Source organism: Triplophysa dalaica, chromosome 4 (assembly GCF_015846415.1).
Source record: "Triplophysa dalaica isolate WHDGS20190420 chromosome 4, ASM1584641v1, whole genome shotgun sequence".
Classification (NCBI taxonomy): Eukaryota; Metazoa; Chordata; class Actinopteri; order Cypriniformes; family Nemacheilidae; genus Triplophysa; species Triplophysa dalaica.
The window spans coordinates 16680716-16696205 of NC_079545.1; the positions used below are offsets into that span (position 1 = coordinate 16680716).

Genomic DNA, 15490 nt, shown 5'->3' on the forward strand with positions numbered 1-15490 from the left:
ACTGGCAGAACGGTTATTATTTATTCCCATGGTGCACTGTGATTTCCATAAACACAAGCATGCAAGCATATTGGGTTCCTGCAGATCATATTTTACACTATTAATATGCCATCTGCTTCTGCGAACACCCACCCACACACACACAGACAAACTCGCAGTCAGCAGAAGAGCTGAGAATGCATACTGTGAAATACAAATGATCGTAGGGAGACCAAATGCACACGCAGATTTATTGACACCAAAACACGCCTACTCAAGCAAGTCAACGCAACAAACACACAAGCAGATGTGACATGCTTTTAAGTCTTTGGCTGTTAGCGTTGAAGCAATGTAATGCTAGTCTGAAAGTTGACAAACACTTGACATTTAACAGACATTTGCAGGGCAACGGATCTAAATGAATTACTTAAATTAATTGGAAAAAGAAGCCCGAGTCATACTGCACTGCTCAGATTATTGTCCAATCCAATGCTTTCTGAAATAAGAATGTCCCTCCCCCTGCAAATACAGTTTATATGACTATGATGTTACCAAAACATTTCAACAGGAAAAACGTCAAGTTATGATAGAAAACTGTGCTTTCATGGGTTCTTTTCTGTCTGCTTGTTGGCAGTGGGATAATCATTCCACATGTGTTGGAAAAAATAGAAAGCCGAAAAGAAAAGAAATAAAAAGTTACTGTTTAACTGAGACCTTGCTATTTTTCTTCATGTCAGCGAGTAGTCTCTGTTGGATTAGAGCGGAGGTCAATGACAGGTCAGGAGATAACTGAGGAAACTGTTTAAATGAGAACAGCTGATCAGCTGCCATGGATTAGCATTCCTGCCATACTCCAGGGGCTCTGATGATGGAGGGGATTACATTAATGACTAATGCATTTAATATGCCTATCAGTATTTCAACGGTGACATCAGTCATTACATGATAGGGGTCAAACTATTTTAGATTAGTCGATTTTTTCAGGTGACAGGGATCGTGTACGTTTGAGACAACAGGAGGAAACAGGGTTGATCAGCAACCTCTAAAAGCTAGAAACTAGAGGAGAAAACCAGAGACTGAGAAAGAGATAGAAAGCGAGAGAGGCAGTGACAAAGAGAGAGGGAGAGAGGGGGGGGTAAGGAGGAGGGGTGTACTGGCTGGGTTGACAGCAGCCCATTCATCCTCCATGCTAGAGGAGACAAAGTGCTGGCTGGCTCAGGACAGGCCCCATAAATCACCTTCCATAAGACACACTACCTACTGCTTATTACATTCAGCATGACAAAGCCCCTCTCGCTTTTTCTGTTTTCTCTGCTCTGTATTCATGCTGCCTTACCTTTCTCTGTACTTGTTTCCCTTTTCCTATCGTCTTGTCTCTCCCGTCTCGCTTTCCTTCATCATATAAAGATGACAGAATGTTAAAGGAATAGTTCACCCAGAAATAAAAATTCTGTCATGATTTATTCAGCCTCACGTCATTCCGAAACTGCGTCGAATTTCTTTCATGGGACACAAATAATGCTGAAGAATGTAATGGTGTCTCTATTACATACAATGAAAGTGGATAGTGACCGTTGCTCCTAAAAGACAAAACAAACACTATTTTAATATATTTTGGAGAACAGTATTCCAAACCATCTGGAGGTTAAGAGCAACATTTTGTGGTAAAATATAAAATATATGGTTTTAAATAAACTATATATGAAGACATTTTTCAAAAGTCATGTTTTATATTGTCTATTCTCATTAATATAAATCAAACTGCAGTTGGTTTGTTTTGATTTAAGAAATAACTCTAAAAATACAGCTAATTAACACAATAAAACACAATTTAAACATGATAACATAATACAATACACGATCATCTCATTTTGGAACCAACATTTTGAAGAACCTTGGTAACTAAACAACACTGGCCCCCATTGACTTCCATTGTACAGACACAAAACCATTATATATTTTGAGTTCCACAGAAGAAAGAGTCATATACTAGTTTGGTATAACATGAGGGTGCATTAAATATGACAAATTACATTTTTTTGAGTGAAGTTGTTTATCTTTCTTGGTTACATTTACAGTTGCTGTTATTGAGCTATATTTTAAATCTGTATCTTATTAATCACATATATTTTCCAGACAGGGTGGGTGGCTGTTTGCCATTTTTCTGTGTCACTTATACTATGAGTCAGACAGATAAATAGAGGGCAACAGAGACAACATTAAGATGGAATTGCAAAATACATCCTCCGGCTTCGCACAAATGACACGCAAAACTCCAGAGCCATTTTGTGTTTGACGCATGACAGCCTTTACCCGAAACAGCCTTGGTAAGTTTTAAGAGTTTTTGTAAGATACTGGGCAAAGTCCTTGATCTCCATCTTTGTCTGTGGAACGGTCAGAGCACCAAGCCCCTCATCAATCTCTGCCTCTACATTACAGAAACACAATATTTTCATTTCCCCCTCCGCTCCGTCCTGCGTGTGCATGTATGTGCATGAGCTGCTATAATAGAGGATGCGTTACTGCAGGGTAATGATCTGTGCATCCGTGTGTGTGTATTGATCAAAGTGTGATTTATTTCAGACGTCTCGTGATTATCGGGTCGTTCATCATGCCTGAATTACCCTATCAATACTGCTGCCTGCACAGACCACGAGAGACCGTGGAGAGAGGGAGAGATTTGTTACGAGGGCGGAAAGGAGTGGAGGGGATGCATAAGAAAGAGGAGTAGAAAAACATTTAAATACTTCCTCCCATTTTATCCTGCACGTCGTAAACAACTGCCCCTTCAGCAGTTCTTTAATATCTTAAAGACCCACAACATTATTAGAGTGAGAAACCAATCTGTTGCGCTTTTTTAAATGGTTATAAAGCTTTCAGAATAAACGCAACTAACATGGTTTTTCTGTACTGCCTCAGTCTGAGCCACTGATTGGACTGCGGCTAGAACGATAAATAAACGGCAGGAGGAGAAGCCACCATAAGCGAGTGCACCGCCATCTTGGTATGCCACTGACAGAGCACCATTGACTTACAGTCAAAATGACAATCTGCCATAACCAGTTTTTCAGCTAGTAACTTCGAAGTTCAAATTTGTCTTTAAATGAATTGTTACTTCTGATGCGTTTATGTCTATTTTGGGCAGAATATTTCTAAATAAGCAATAGTGACGCATCGTACATATATTTTTACTCGCATAAGATTCCGGTCGGACTCAATATTGACGGCACTGCATTGCTTTTTAATCTCAGTCTCTCTGAAAATCCACCATCAACACTAGCCTTGTTTATAAAGGAATCCACGGTGAACTGAAGCAAACAAACGCTCAACGTTTTACCCACGTGAGCTGGAACGTCTTTAAAAATAAATTTCAAGCACGCATTCCTAATTATCAGAATCCGAAGGAAGCGATCGTGTTCATCCACAACCAATGTGTTGCATGTTTGTTGCTTGGTCGCTCTAGATAAAAATAACAGTGAAAGAAGTCCTCAATTTGCACATACGACACGGGGCTAGCCACTCTCGAGAGCACTTCACTAGGGTTGACAGGGTTGCCAGATATTCACAGAAAAAATAAGCAAATAAAACTTGGGACAAAGAAACCTTAAAATGCAAATTGTTCATATATTTTATAATTTTATCTCAAAATCTGCAACTGACCATTTATTAAGACCTAAGTGCCGAGTCTTTTTGATCCAAGACCAAACAACAAGCATAAAAGTGCTTATTAATAACGAACATGGCAACAATGAAAAATTGAGTTGAGTGATGTAGTCTTCCGAGAACAACCAAAACACAGCGGGTATCAGTGGTTTAGTTTAAACTTAACAGAAAAATTGAATCTTTAGACTAAAAATATGTCGCTATTGTTACCAGTTTGTAAATCATCACAAATGCGGGATTGTCTACAGTGTGCATTGCTTAAGTCATTCGTGAACCAGTGGGCTGGGCTAGAGAAGTAGTGGTTGATATTCTTCTGTGGAGGTGGTGTTCAACCTATCAATGACGTCATTGATAGGTACGTTCCAGGACCTGGTATCAATAAAAGTTGTCATTTCAGTAACAAGGACGCCTTCAGTTCTGACACTTACAGGATGTTCGTTTGAATACAATGAGCTTTTATATAACAAAATCTCAGGTTAAAATCGATTGCTTAATTCATGACACCATTAAATAATTAACCATTTACTTGCTAAATTTAATGCTACAGATGGTCAGAAGGACGATGCCACACAAAGGAACTGAGTTGCAAGATGTAGGTTTAATCCAGAGGTAAGAACAGGTGAGTAAAATCCAAAAGTAACATCCACAATAAACGAGAAACATTCAATGACAGGTAAACATCACAGGTAAATATAACAAGCACGGAATCAGGTAACATCCACAGGAGTGTCAAAGTATTGCAGACTAGGAAACGGTACTACAACAAGATCTGACAATGAATATGAGAAAACACGGGCTATAAATAGTTTCCAGGGAATGATGATCAGGTGCGGGTCCAATCATGGTGAATGGCTGGTAAAATAGTCTGGTGAAAGGGAACGAGTGAACCAGGGGGAAGGTGCAGATGCTGGGGGAGTGGGTGACGACTGTAGAGAGCTTGTTTCACTTAAGACATTTACGTTGTAAGAATGTACTGTGAAATTTTAAATATAAAAATGGGGACTGGTAAGTTACCGTTTTTATTATTAATATGTGATAACTCCCTATTTATTTAAAAGAACATTTGGGCATACCAACATGGCGGCACGGTGGCTTCAATAATCAGTAATGACATTGTGAGCAATCCAGTCATTTATATAGATCAGTGGTCAGAGCACAACAGACTTGTGAGTTTGTCTAAAATTGAAAATTCTTTCATAATTCTCACCTTCTCATTCTATTGTTTTTGATTTTCTTCTGCAGAACACAAAATTATGTATTTTGAAGAATATTGTTAACCAAACAACATTGCGCCCGACTTCTATTTTACAGGCACAAAACCGGAGACATTTCTCAAAATATCTTATTTTGTTTTCCACAGAAGAAAGTAAGTCATACAGATTGAGGGTGAATAATGATGGGAAATGTATATTTGGGCGAACTGTTCTTTTTAAAATCTTTTAAAAAAAAGATATCTGAAGACCTTTTAATACCGGTGTGAAAAAAGAATGTATCTGGCTAAACACAAAAATCAAACTAACTTCCTTACAATAGCTGAGGCAAAACCACAAAGAAAAAGCAAGTTCAAGATTACTTACAGAAATGAAAATAAAGACCCCAATAACAACATGTTATTGATTTTACCATCTCTAAATCTTTCAGAATATAGGGTGAGAAGGTTTGATAATTAGCAAGGCTTAGACTTATGGTGGGCGCAATGGACGTCATGAAGAGAAGTTTTTAAAATGTCTTGAGACACTAAAACATGTGACGTGTTTACTGTTGTGCTAATTTCTGGTTGGGTAACATCATTATCTTGAGAGGAATTTCTTGTGACGTCGCTAGGTTACAACACTGGCCCCCATTCATTTCTATTGTATGGACACAAAACAAATGCAAGTGAATAGGGGGGCAATTAACAACATTCTTCAAAATATCTTCTTTTGTGTTCTGCAGAAGAAAGAAATTCATACAGGTTTAAATGACAAGAGTGTGAGTAAACGATTGCAGAATTTTTATTTTTGGGTGAACTATCACTTTAATTGTACACTTCGTGGTGTCTTCTCCAGTCACCTGCTAATCTATTTTGAGGGATGTCAATATTTGCTGTCTTCCTCCATGCCCTACATCAACATTTAAAAACCGCCCGTTGAAATTCTGAACGTTAATGAAACACTAACTATACACCAAACCATTGGAAACCCTGCGTTAGCGCCATAGCTGCTAACCTCGATTTGAACGAGCTGTAAAAGCAGCAGCACAGGAATTTCTGTGGCTGTTAGCATGGGTGTATCCTCAGCTCATCCTCTGAGGTTAACGTCATTGACAAAGCCACTTCACAGAAGTAAATAAAGACACTTTGAAGTCTGTGATTTAATGGACAAAGAATTATTACAACCATATACAGTACAAATAGTCACTAGATTCGGAATTGCTGTGGTTTTTCTCCTACACTTCAGCAAAGTTTAATAACACTAGTAGCAATAACATTTTCTGGGGTGAACTATCCCTTTAACATACAAGTGAAATCACTGCCAATTTGCATGGCCAGTTATGAGAGTTTCTCATAAATTACAATCACAAATTATTGTGGAAAATGTAACACAATGTGCCTTGTCATGAAATGAATCTCAGTCACTGTTGTACGCAGACCGAGACAAAGAATTATTTCCACAGTCATCAAGTCTCTCAGTACACCGCAGCCACCATCGAACATGTCAACTCTATAAACTCCATCTCAAGACAGAAACTCACTTTGAAAAACCTTTTCATAGAGTCCTGCACAATTCATTCGGCTTGGAATTCTACCAGATTGAAGCAGAACTTAAACTAATATGGGTGCTTTACATTCTGGGCTCCGAGTCTCTCTTTTTTCTGTCTGTCTCTTTCTCTCTGTGCTGTTGGGAGAGATTATACTTCTGAAAGATGAGAAACACAGTAGACAGTGCGGATGGGATAATCAATCAGGCGGTGCGGGAGAATGTGAAAGCACAGGAGTTGAGGCAAGGAGAGGGCAGCAAAATAAAATACATATACACGGTTATGAGTGCGGGCTGCATCTGCACCAGGGAATTGGAGTCATAAATCAAAAAGCCTGTCAGAGAACAGAATGAGAGAGAGAGAGAGAGAGAGAGAGAGAGAAAGGCAAAGGTAGTCTGTGTGTCTTTGGGAGTGTGTGTGACGCTGTGACTGACTCCTCTGCTCCCTCCTTCACTGGAATGCAATTTCCTGGAATGTCAGGCGGAGAGATGGGGAGCAGATAACGTGCCATGAGCGTGAGTGTGTCTGTCCTCCACCCCGTCCGCAGCGGCAACGCAGCTCAACCCAAATCTCATTACAGAGACATGATAGAATTTGCTCAGTGTGTAACCTCATTATTCTCACTCACAGATAAGGCCTGTAATTGGCCAGATCTACAGAATGGAGGAGAAAGAGGGACTGGCACTGCAGGTGTGTGTGTGCGCGTATCTGGACGGGACTACGCCACGAGATACAGGAAGTGATTGACACAGCAAGATGCGTGTGTGGGTGCGTTACACTGACCACTTGCACACGAATACAGAGGTGAGCAGGGAAGCGTTGCTGTGGAAGTGAGTCTCGTTGCATCATGTGGATATAAACAGTGGTCAGACCTGTATACAGTTAGAGAGAGTGGGTGAAGGCCCCAGGGGCAAACACTGTTACGGTTTGTTTTGATCCACTGTCAGTTCCTTCCGTTCTTGCCAAAAATCTATGTTGATTTGAGGAACGGGTGTGAAAATTGCTTAAAATGTGGTATCTTTACTGTCAAGGTGATTCCTGGGGAGACGCTGGATGGGAATGGGCGTAAAATGGGGGCAATTGTGCCCATTTTTATATAGTAGAAGCAACTTGATGGTTTTGTCCTAATTGTGTCTAAGAAACATAATACTAGCCTTGCAACTACTCAATGGCATGAATAAAATATGAGTAATTACAGTATATTTATTTTTTATATAAGGTACAGAATGTATAGTGCAATTCCGTGACCATGAAAAAAGCATTTAAATTCACAGAAGTCATACAAGTCATTTTTGTCACATTACAACGTTTGTTTTTTCAAATAGAAACATTTGTTTATATGGATATCTTCTGTTGTCAGGACTTTGAAAATAATAACATATGGTTCAATATATCAGTAATAAATACATTCTAGGAGAGTTGATGTTTCAAGTATTTACTGCAAATGTCACATCCATGACACTGGAATTGCCCATACATACATTTCTTCATTTATATGAATCATTAATTTTCAGAAGATCTATTGACAGAAATGCAATATAATATACAGTACAAAACTATGTCAGGTGTATAAAGACCTAACATAATGAAGCATTATGTTTTTATTACCTATTTCTATTTACATACACCGCGGGTTCCCTTAGATGGAATTCACCATGCTTTTTCGACAGTATCCCTAAACGGACAAATTGCTGTACATATCAAGTTTTGTAAATACTTTACCTCCTTTTGGAAAGAAGTGAAAACATGATGACATCTTAGTTCTATGTCCGTATTTGTAGTGCTTCAAAAAGGAAGGGGTGGTGTGAGCCTTTGGTTGCAATTCGCAACCTCATCCCTAGATGTCACTAAATTCGTTACACTGGACCTTTAATAAATAGATTTAATATAATATTTCCTCAAATATGTCTGTGTAGTGTGTAACGCAATGTTCTCTCAGTTATACTACTGGAACCTCCTGCAATTATGTGCTATATTTATCCATAAAAACTGTATAGTATATAAGCACCAAAGCTGCTTGATCAAAATCACAAGAAAGAAATTGTCCAAAAGCCATGAAACCTCTGAATCCTGTTTTCCCTCACAATTTGTCAAACTCTACATTAAGCTGAAAACCACTGAAATGAGAGAATAATAACTATAATGTGGCGAAGACCACCATAACTAAACAAGTGCGTGTCTGTGTGTGTTATCTGTCCAGAAGACCACCCATCAATCCGTCTGACCAACCGCCACACACATGCAAACCTCGAGGTCATCGGAGCTTCCAGACACGAATGCAGTAAACGTTGCCTATCCACCACACGCCGCCCTGCGCTGGTTCAGAGGTACCATTCCAAACCTAACATGGAAAATCACACTGTGGCTATGGGACCAAAAAGCGAAGCTAATTCAGGATAGAGGATGTGCTTATTCTACAAGCCTGTTTCATGTCCAATCAAGCCCACCTCGGAGAGTGTGACCCAAACATAAACATTTATTCTGTATTTAGCTCTCTTTCTCAGTTATTATTTCTCATTAAGAGTCTCTGAATCAGACCGCTGCTCAAACCAAAACAAACAGGCTTTTAAATATGTCTCTTTTGGGTTTCAACTGTGTACACACACTAAAATGGTTGTTAGAATAAAAGATGCCTTTATCTCCCATTGAAAAAACTGTTTAAGTAGTGGAAAACGGTAACCTGATGAACTACTCCTATAAACCATTTTGAAAGGTGTGAACTTAAATTTAAGAAGTACTTCCTGTCTCAGTATTTTACACATTACACAAACGTTTGAACAAAATAAAACCAATTGTAATATCAAACGGATATCTTTCATACGTTAAATAAATAAATAAATAACAAAACTGAAATAGGAAGGTCTCCTGGACAAGTGTTGTTTATATATTGTTTATAATGGTCTATAGTATTTTATTCAAAAAATTACGATGAACTTAAAGGGAACTGATGACATTTGTCCAGTAGAATGACCTGAGAACCAAAAGAAAGTGCAAAATGTCTCAGTCTATGTCTTGAGTTTGAGCTATTTGTTTCGATATATTGTTTTGTATTGTATTGTACCTAAATGTGTTCAAAGAAATGTGTGGGAGTACTGGCAATTTAAATTGGCCATATCCCATCAAAAACTTTTTGTCTTTTCATTCAAGCACCTTCTGTGCAATATATAGAAAAATGTCTCTGGGTTTAGAAATAAACCATTAAAGAACTTTTGTCAAATTTTGACCTTCAAGCCCTTCCGTCACCTTCATTTCCATCCCTGCGTGTCATCGGAGCACCATAACATTCCCCTCCGGATCCTGATCCCCAACATCAGCGGCGCTTGCTCTTCCGAACCGCGATCAGTGCTGAAGTCTGGAGTGTGACATATTCATCAGCTGACAGGGGGTGGAGGTGGGACGGTTCGACTACTCTGGGACCTGCCAGGGCTGTCATGACACACTGAATAGCTTCTCCCACACACACACACACACACAGGCAGCTGGTTGTCTGTCCTCTGAGTAGGCAGATATAATAACAGAGGGAGAGAATTCAGATCAAAACAGAAAAACAGAAACTGGATTTGTGAGTAAAAGCGAGTGGGAGAGAGGGACTGTGGGACGTAGAGAAAGTGGGTGTATCATTACCCCCCTTTACTGTTCTCTTTCCTCTCTCCGTGAAGGCATGTTGACATGTCATGAATTCGGTGCCTGCTGCGTGAGGGCTCAGTGTGTGTGAAGTCAAACAGCTAGCGCAGGCCATTAGTGTCACACACACCTACAAAAACACACAGCCATCATATAAGAGGGATTATGAGTGTGAAAAGGGCAAGCAGGCCCACTCGGAGAACAGGAAGGCGTCCCTATCTGAAGGGGCTTGTGTCTGTGTATGTGTGTGTGCCGTCCCCTCCTTCTCTTTCAAGTGTGACAGTGATTAATGATTCTCAGCTGTCAGGTACATTACTCACATGACCTGTTCCTTTCACCGACACACATTTGCTCTATAGCGGAGACACCACAACTCTGCGGGTTGGGCTGAGTGGATACAAACAGAGACTGTAGCTGAAGAAACGAAAGAGATTCAAAGTGGAGGGTGATGGAAGCAACTATGTCTGGATAGTGTGCAGGAGCTCTTTGAGAGCACTGAAACGGACAAAACCACTAATAAGGGGGAAAGAGAACAAATATTTTCGCGTATGCATCAGTGTGTGTGAGTGTTTGTGGCATATGTCTCCTCTGTCAGTTTGAGAAAACCAAGGCACACGAGTTCAGGCGTTACTCGTTCTTGCTCTTTTTCCCTGGATGATGGATTGAGGCGAATGAAAAGTTTCCTCTCCTGGTCTTCAGCGATCGGGCATCTGCTTTGCATCTCCGCCGCAGATCCCAGAGCAGAAATTTTCCCAAACCCTGACACAGACTGCTACCAAAAGATCTGTCAGGCAAAGACTATCATGGTCACTGCATTGAGAACAAGCCAACCAAGCTGACAAAAAGAGCAGAAGGAGGCACTGAGGCTTGCCAATCTTATCCAAGAACCAAACGTTCTTTAAAGGAAATAACTAAGCACTGCAGTCGGCCAAATCTTTGTCATATGAGGAAAAGTGCATTGAATAAATCAAAGAAGCTGGTTTGTCTTTGAGGGGTAGAACTTTACAAAAACTCCTTTAGCTCTCTGCCCTCCAAAGTAGAATACAAAAGAGCGATTCTCAGTGGACAAAAAATGAAAAGGGGAGAAGAGGGATAGAGAGCTCCAAACTGCAGAGTAATTACCCATGAGGCTCCTCCCAGCGCTCTACGCAGGGCTGTCACAGAATTATGGCAGGAGTGAAAAGTCTGTGAATTTAAACAAACGATTTTAATCGCAGCGGCGCAAGCCTTTCTGTCAGATTTGATTTATTACCAACAACAGATTAATGCAGGGGAGGTGAGGAGGTCAGCGAGTGAGCAGAGAGAGAGAGAAGAAGGAAAGATCTAAAAATATAAAGATATGTTTTAGGCCACACAACGAAACTGTCACGGATGGTTTAAGCATACTTGTCTGTTGTTTATCGTTTTTTGCCTTACTGCTTCGCCCCCTCTCCATTTTCTCATCAGTTACTCTTGAATGAATGAAATTTAAGGGATCATTTTGTTGTTTTCTTACCCTGATGATAATCCAAACCCTGTATGATATATTTTTTCGGTAACTCTTTACAATAAGGTGCTGTTAGTTAACATCATTAAACATTATAGCGAAAATTAGCTAACATGAACAATTTAGATTTTCTGCATTTATTAATCCTTGACATGGTTAGTTCATGTCAATACTGTTATTCATTTTAGTTCATGGTGCATTTACTAAAGTTAACAGTGACAACGTTTGATTTTAATAATGTATCAGTAAATGATGAAATCAACATTTATTAATATTAATAAATGCTGTAGAAGTATTGCTCATTGTTAGTTCATGTTAGCTAATGCTTTAACTCATTATTAAGTAAAATAGCACCTTATTGAAAGTGTTACCAGTTTTTCTTTATGAAGCACAAAAGAAGATATTTTAGGACCTCCGTGGTGATGTGTCAATGGTGCCCAATGTTGTTTTGTTCTTCAGAATATCTTCTTTTGTGTTCAGCAGGAGAAAGTAAGTCATACAGGTTTGGAATAAAATGAGGATGAGTACATCATCATTTTTTAAGATAATTTACAATTAATCAGAAACAGCTTTATTGCCAGAATCAGAATCAGAAAGAGCTTTATTGCCAAGTATGTCTGCACATACAAGGAATTCATTTGGTGAATTTGATTAAGAAGTAAAACTGTCACACTTTCAGTTAAATACTGCACAGGCCTACATTTGTATACCGTCTATAATTCAACCTGTAATCTGTAAAAAGAAAATGGCTAAATTATCTCAATTAAACACATAAAAGTACATAAGAATATATCAATATATAATAGAATAATAATTCATAATTTGATCCGCCAGGTCAGATTCAGTGGGTTATGTCAATCTGATTTCATTTGACTTCAACACACATAAATATGAGTATGTAAAGCAACCTGCAATATTATGTTTCAAAACGAGATGTAAAAGAATGTAGAAGAAGAGAAATAAATAAATAAAATGAACGCATCCTAAATCTGCTAAACAAATTCTCTAGATTGAAGTGTGCATCTGAGCAATGACTTTATTACATTATTATGTAAGCAACAGAACTTTCCCATGAACAGCACAGTACTTTTAAGGCTGAGGTATGCGAATTGGGACATATATGTGGAATATTATCTTAAAAAACACATGTGGCCACTTATCTGCCATGTATTAACGCTTTCAGTCCAGTTGTGTAACATATAAGCTGCCGACATATAAGTGACTGCATGTGTTTGAGAGTGTGTGTACGTCTGAAACTGGTGCATGGTATTTTTCACCGGGACTGTGTATTTCTCAGAAGTTTACACAGACGTACAGATTCGCCTGACAGCAGGAACCGATTTTTCCACTCTCACATGCGTTAATTTTATCCCAGGCCCTCGCTGTCAACTCGTCCGAAGATACAAAACAGACTTCCTCCATTTTCATAAAACACACTCTGTAAAAAACGTGAGTGCCATATTATCACCGTGTGTGCAGAGAGACAGACAGAGATGACAGGTGACATGAGACAGGTGAGACAAGGACGACAGCTGAGGCATGTGTCGCAGCAGGTGAGCTACAGGTGGGCGTGACCTGCCAATCAACATCAGTTAGCATGGCGCTCATCTAAGTCTCGCGTAAACATCCACCCACATTGCAACACACGTGAGTAAACAGCTCTGTTTTGACATCGTTGTCTCGACATCTACACTTTTTTCAGATTTCAGAGTGTGCAAACAAACACGGAAGCATCATTTCATTACAAATCATTCACCATATAAATACAGACCACTTGTGTTTATCAGCTTATTTACAAACAAAACATTTTACATTAAGACTGCCAGCCGAGCTAGAAAAGGAGTGTTAATGTGCTCGTGCACGTTTCGCTATAACCTGACAAATGCTGACATATTGTAGCCATCAGAAGTGGAGTGGGAGGTCGGTGGTCCAGGGGGAGATCATCCATCATTTCCATCCTCATGGCCGTCTAACAGCATCTGACAGCCTGCTATGTCTCTATTATCCCTCCTCTCATCCCCCTTCACTCTATTCTTCCACACTTCTCTTATTTCTTTTGTCTCTTTCTTCTCAATCTGTTATAAGCTCATGTAGAAGCTAAAGTTACAGAGCCATGATAGATTAGCACAATGGCTTTTAGATCATATCTGGTTTTGCAATAGCATTTAAAAAAATGGTGTCTGCGGTTTAATACGATTTTCTTACATTATAATGACCTGTAGACCAATACAATTAATATCAGCAATGAGGTTCAATTAAGGGCTAATAGAGATTTTGGTCTCCTGCTTTCTTTTAAGAAACTTACCTCAATAATTTCATATGTATAAGACAAGATCCGAAAAATACCAAATTTTACAATAAAATTCAAGAATTTCTTAACATATTCTTCTAGGAACAAATGATCTGAGCTACACTAAATACAAAGCATTACACTTAAATGTCAACAATTGTAAAATGTTTCTATTTTAAGAGAAACATCTGAGACTAAGTGAAACGAAACATACAGTAACTGAAACCTCCATCAAGTGTAATGGGCTATGAGAGAGCAAACTCTGAGCAATAAAAGGTTTCTCTAGGCAATTTCTCCTCTAGCAAAAGCCAACCATAATCTCAGGACAGTTAATATCTGCCTTGTCCTTCAAGGCATTTTCTTATTTGTTCCTCTTTCATACTGTCGAGAAGCATAAAAATTTGCTTTCCAAGATAATTTTGTGCAGTTCTTGCTTTCTTTTCATTTGTCTGTGTTATCTAAACTATGTAAAATAGATCCTTCCATGGCAAAAACTCATAACTTGCATTTGTGCGTTTGTGCATGAACACGTGCCGTATCGATAACAGTTTGACAACCACCTCATTCCCTCCGAGTGTTTGGCCATTTATCCACGTATCCATCATTCTCGATCAATAGTCTTGTGGTTCAGTGAGCCAGTAAGGCAGTCACCTGACTGACAGGATCAATCGCGGCCTCTCCACAACAATGAGCTTGAGCCGCACCGCCAAATTCCACTTCAGCCAGAAAGCCATTGAGTGGAGGACTGGAATTCTTCTCCCGGTGGGACGCATAGCTCAGAGAAAAGTGGACTACGAGGCAGAAAGAGAGTGGAATTGAGATGCTTTGTTCTTGATCTTGCTATTTTATACCTCCTTGTGATGGAACCCCATTAGAGCCGTCCCACGTCAGCTCGTGGAAGGCAAATGAAATAACTCGCCCACTTAAAATTCCTTCCCACACTCTCTCATGGCGAAATGTCAGGACCGTTTTGCCTTCGCGAAGTTTTACGCAGGGAGAGCGAGTGGCACCTAACGGGCGAGTTTGATTGACAGCCTTTTGTCATTTCTGGACAGGAATCCCCATTGTCCCTCAGGCCTTCTAACACCACTATAGGGATTAGTGTGCATTCATTAGTGATCGAGGTTTGATGAATTACTTTCAGATCCTCTGCTCCTTACAACAAAAGCTGTCATACAAGCATTCAGCTCTCTAGACAAGCGGCTCAGAATCTACTGATACTTTTTTATTATCTCATTCTCCGCCAAATCCGGAGAGACACATACTAAGAGGGCAGTGAGTCAATATTCCAGCCTGGGTGTTGTGTTAAGAATGACAGTTTATGAATATGTATAAACATGTATAAAGGATAAAGATCTCTCTCTCTCTCTCTCTGTGTCTCTGTCTCCCTCTCAGCTGTTCAAATATTGGTGCGCTATTTATACTTGGGTAGTGGAAATATTTACCTTGGGCTGCTGGTGTAAAAGGAAATGAATGGGCATCATTTCAGCTTGTCAAATTAGCCTCTGTGTGTTACCTTATGGTGTGTGTGTGTGTGTGTGTGCAGGCGTATTGTAATCGGAGAGCTGGCAGGCCTGTCTGTCATATGTGTCCTATCTTTACAGGGATGTCAACAAAAGCCACATTTAACACAATGCTTTATGTTAACAAGAGGTTCTGGTTTTGTGGTCGGTTATGACATAATGGCAAGATTTTAAAAAGCCAAATAG

General features: G+C 39.5%; 1 long non-coding RNA gene across 1 annotated transcript in view; it reads left to right on the top strand.

The window, feature by feature from the left end:
- LOC130420029 (uncharacterized) overlaps nt 1-9160 on the top strand; it is a 76266-nt gene extending 67106 nt beyond the window's left edge. Inside the window, exons 2-3 of the long non-coding RNA XR_008906570.1 lie at nt 7012-7185; nt 8582-9160. This is a non-coding gene — a long non-coding RNA (uncharacterized LOC130420029). The remainder of the gene's footprint in view (nt 1-7011; nt 7186-8581) is intronic.
- Nucleotides 9161-15490: the final 6330 nt, after the last annotated feature.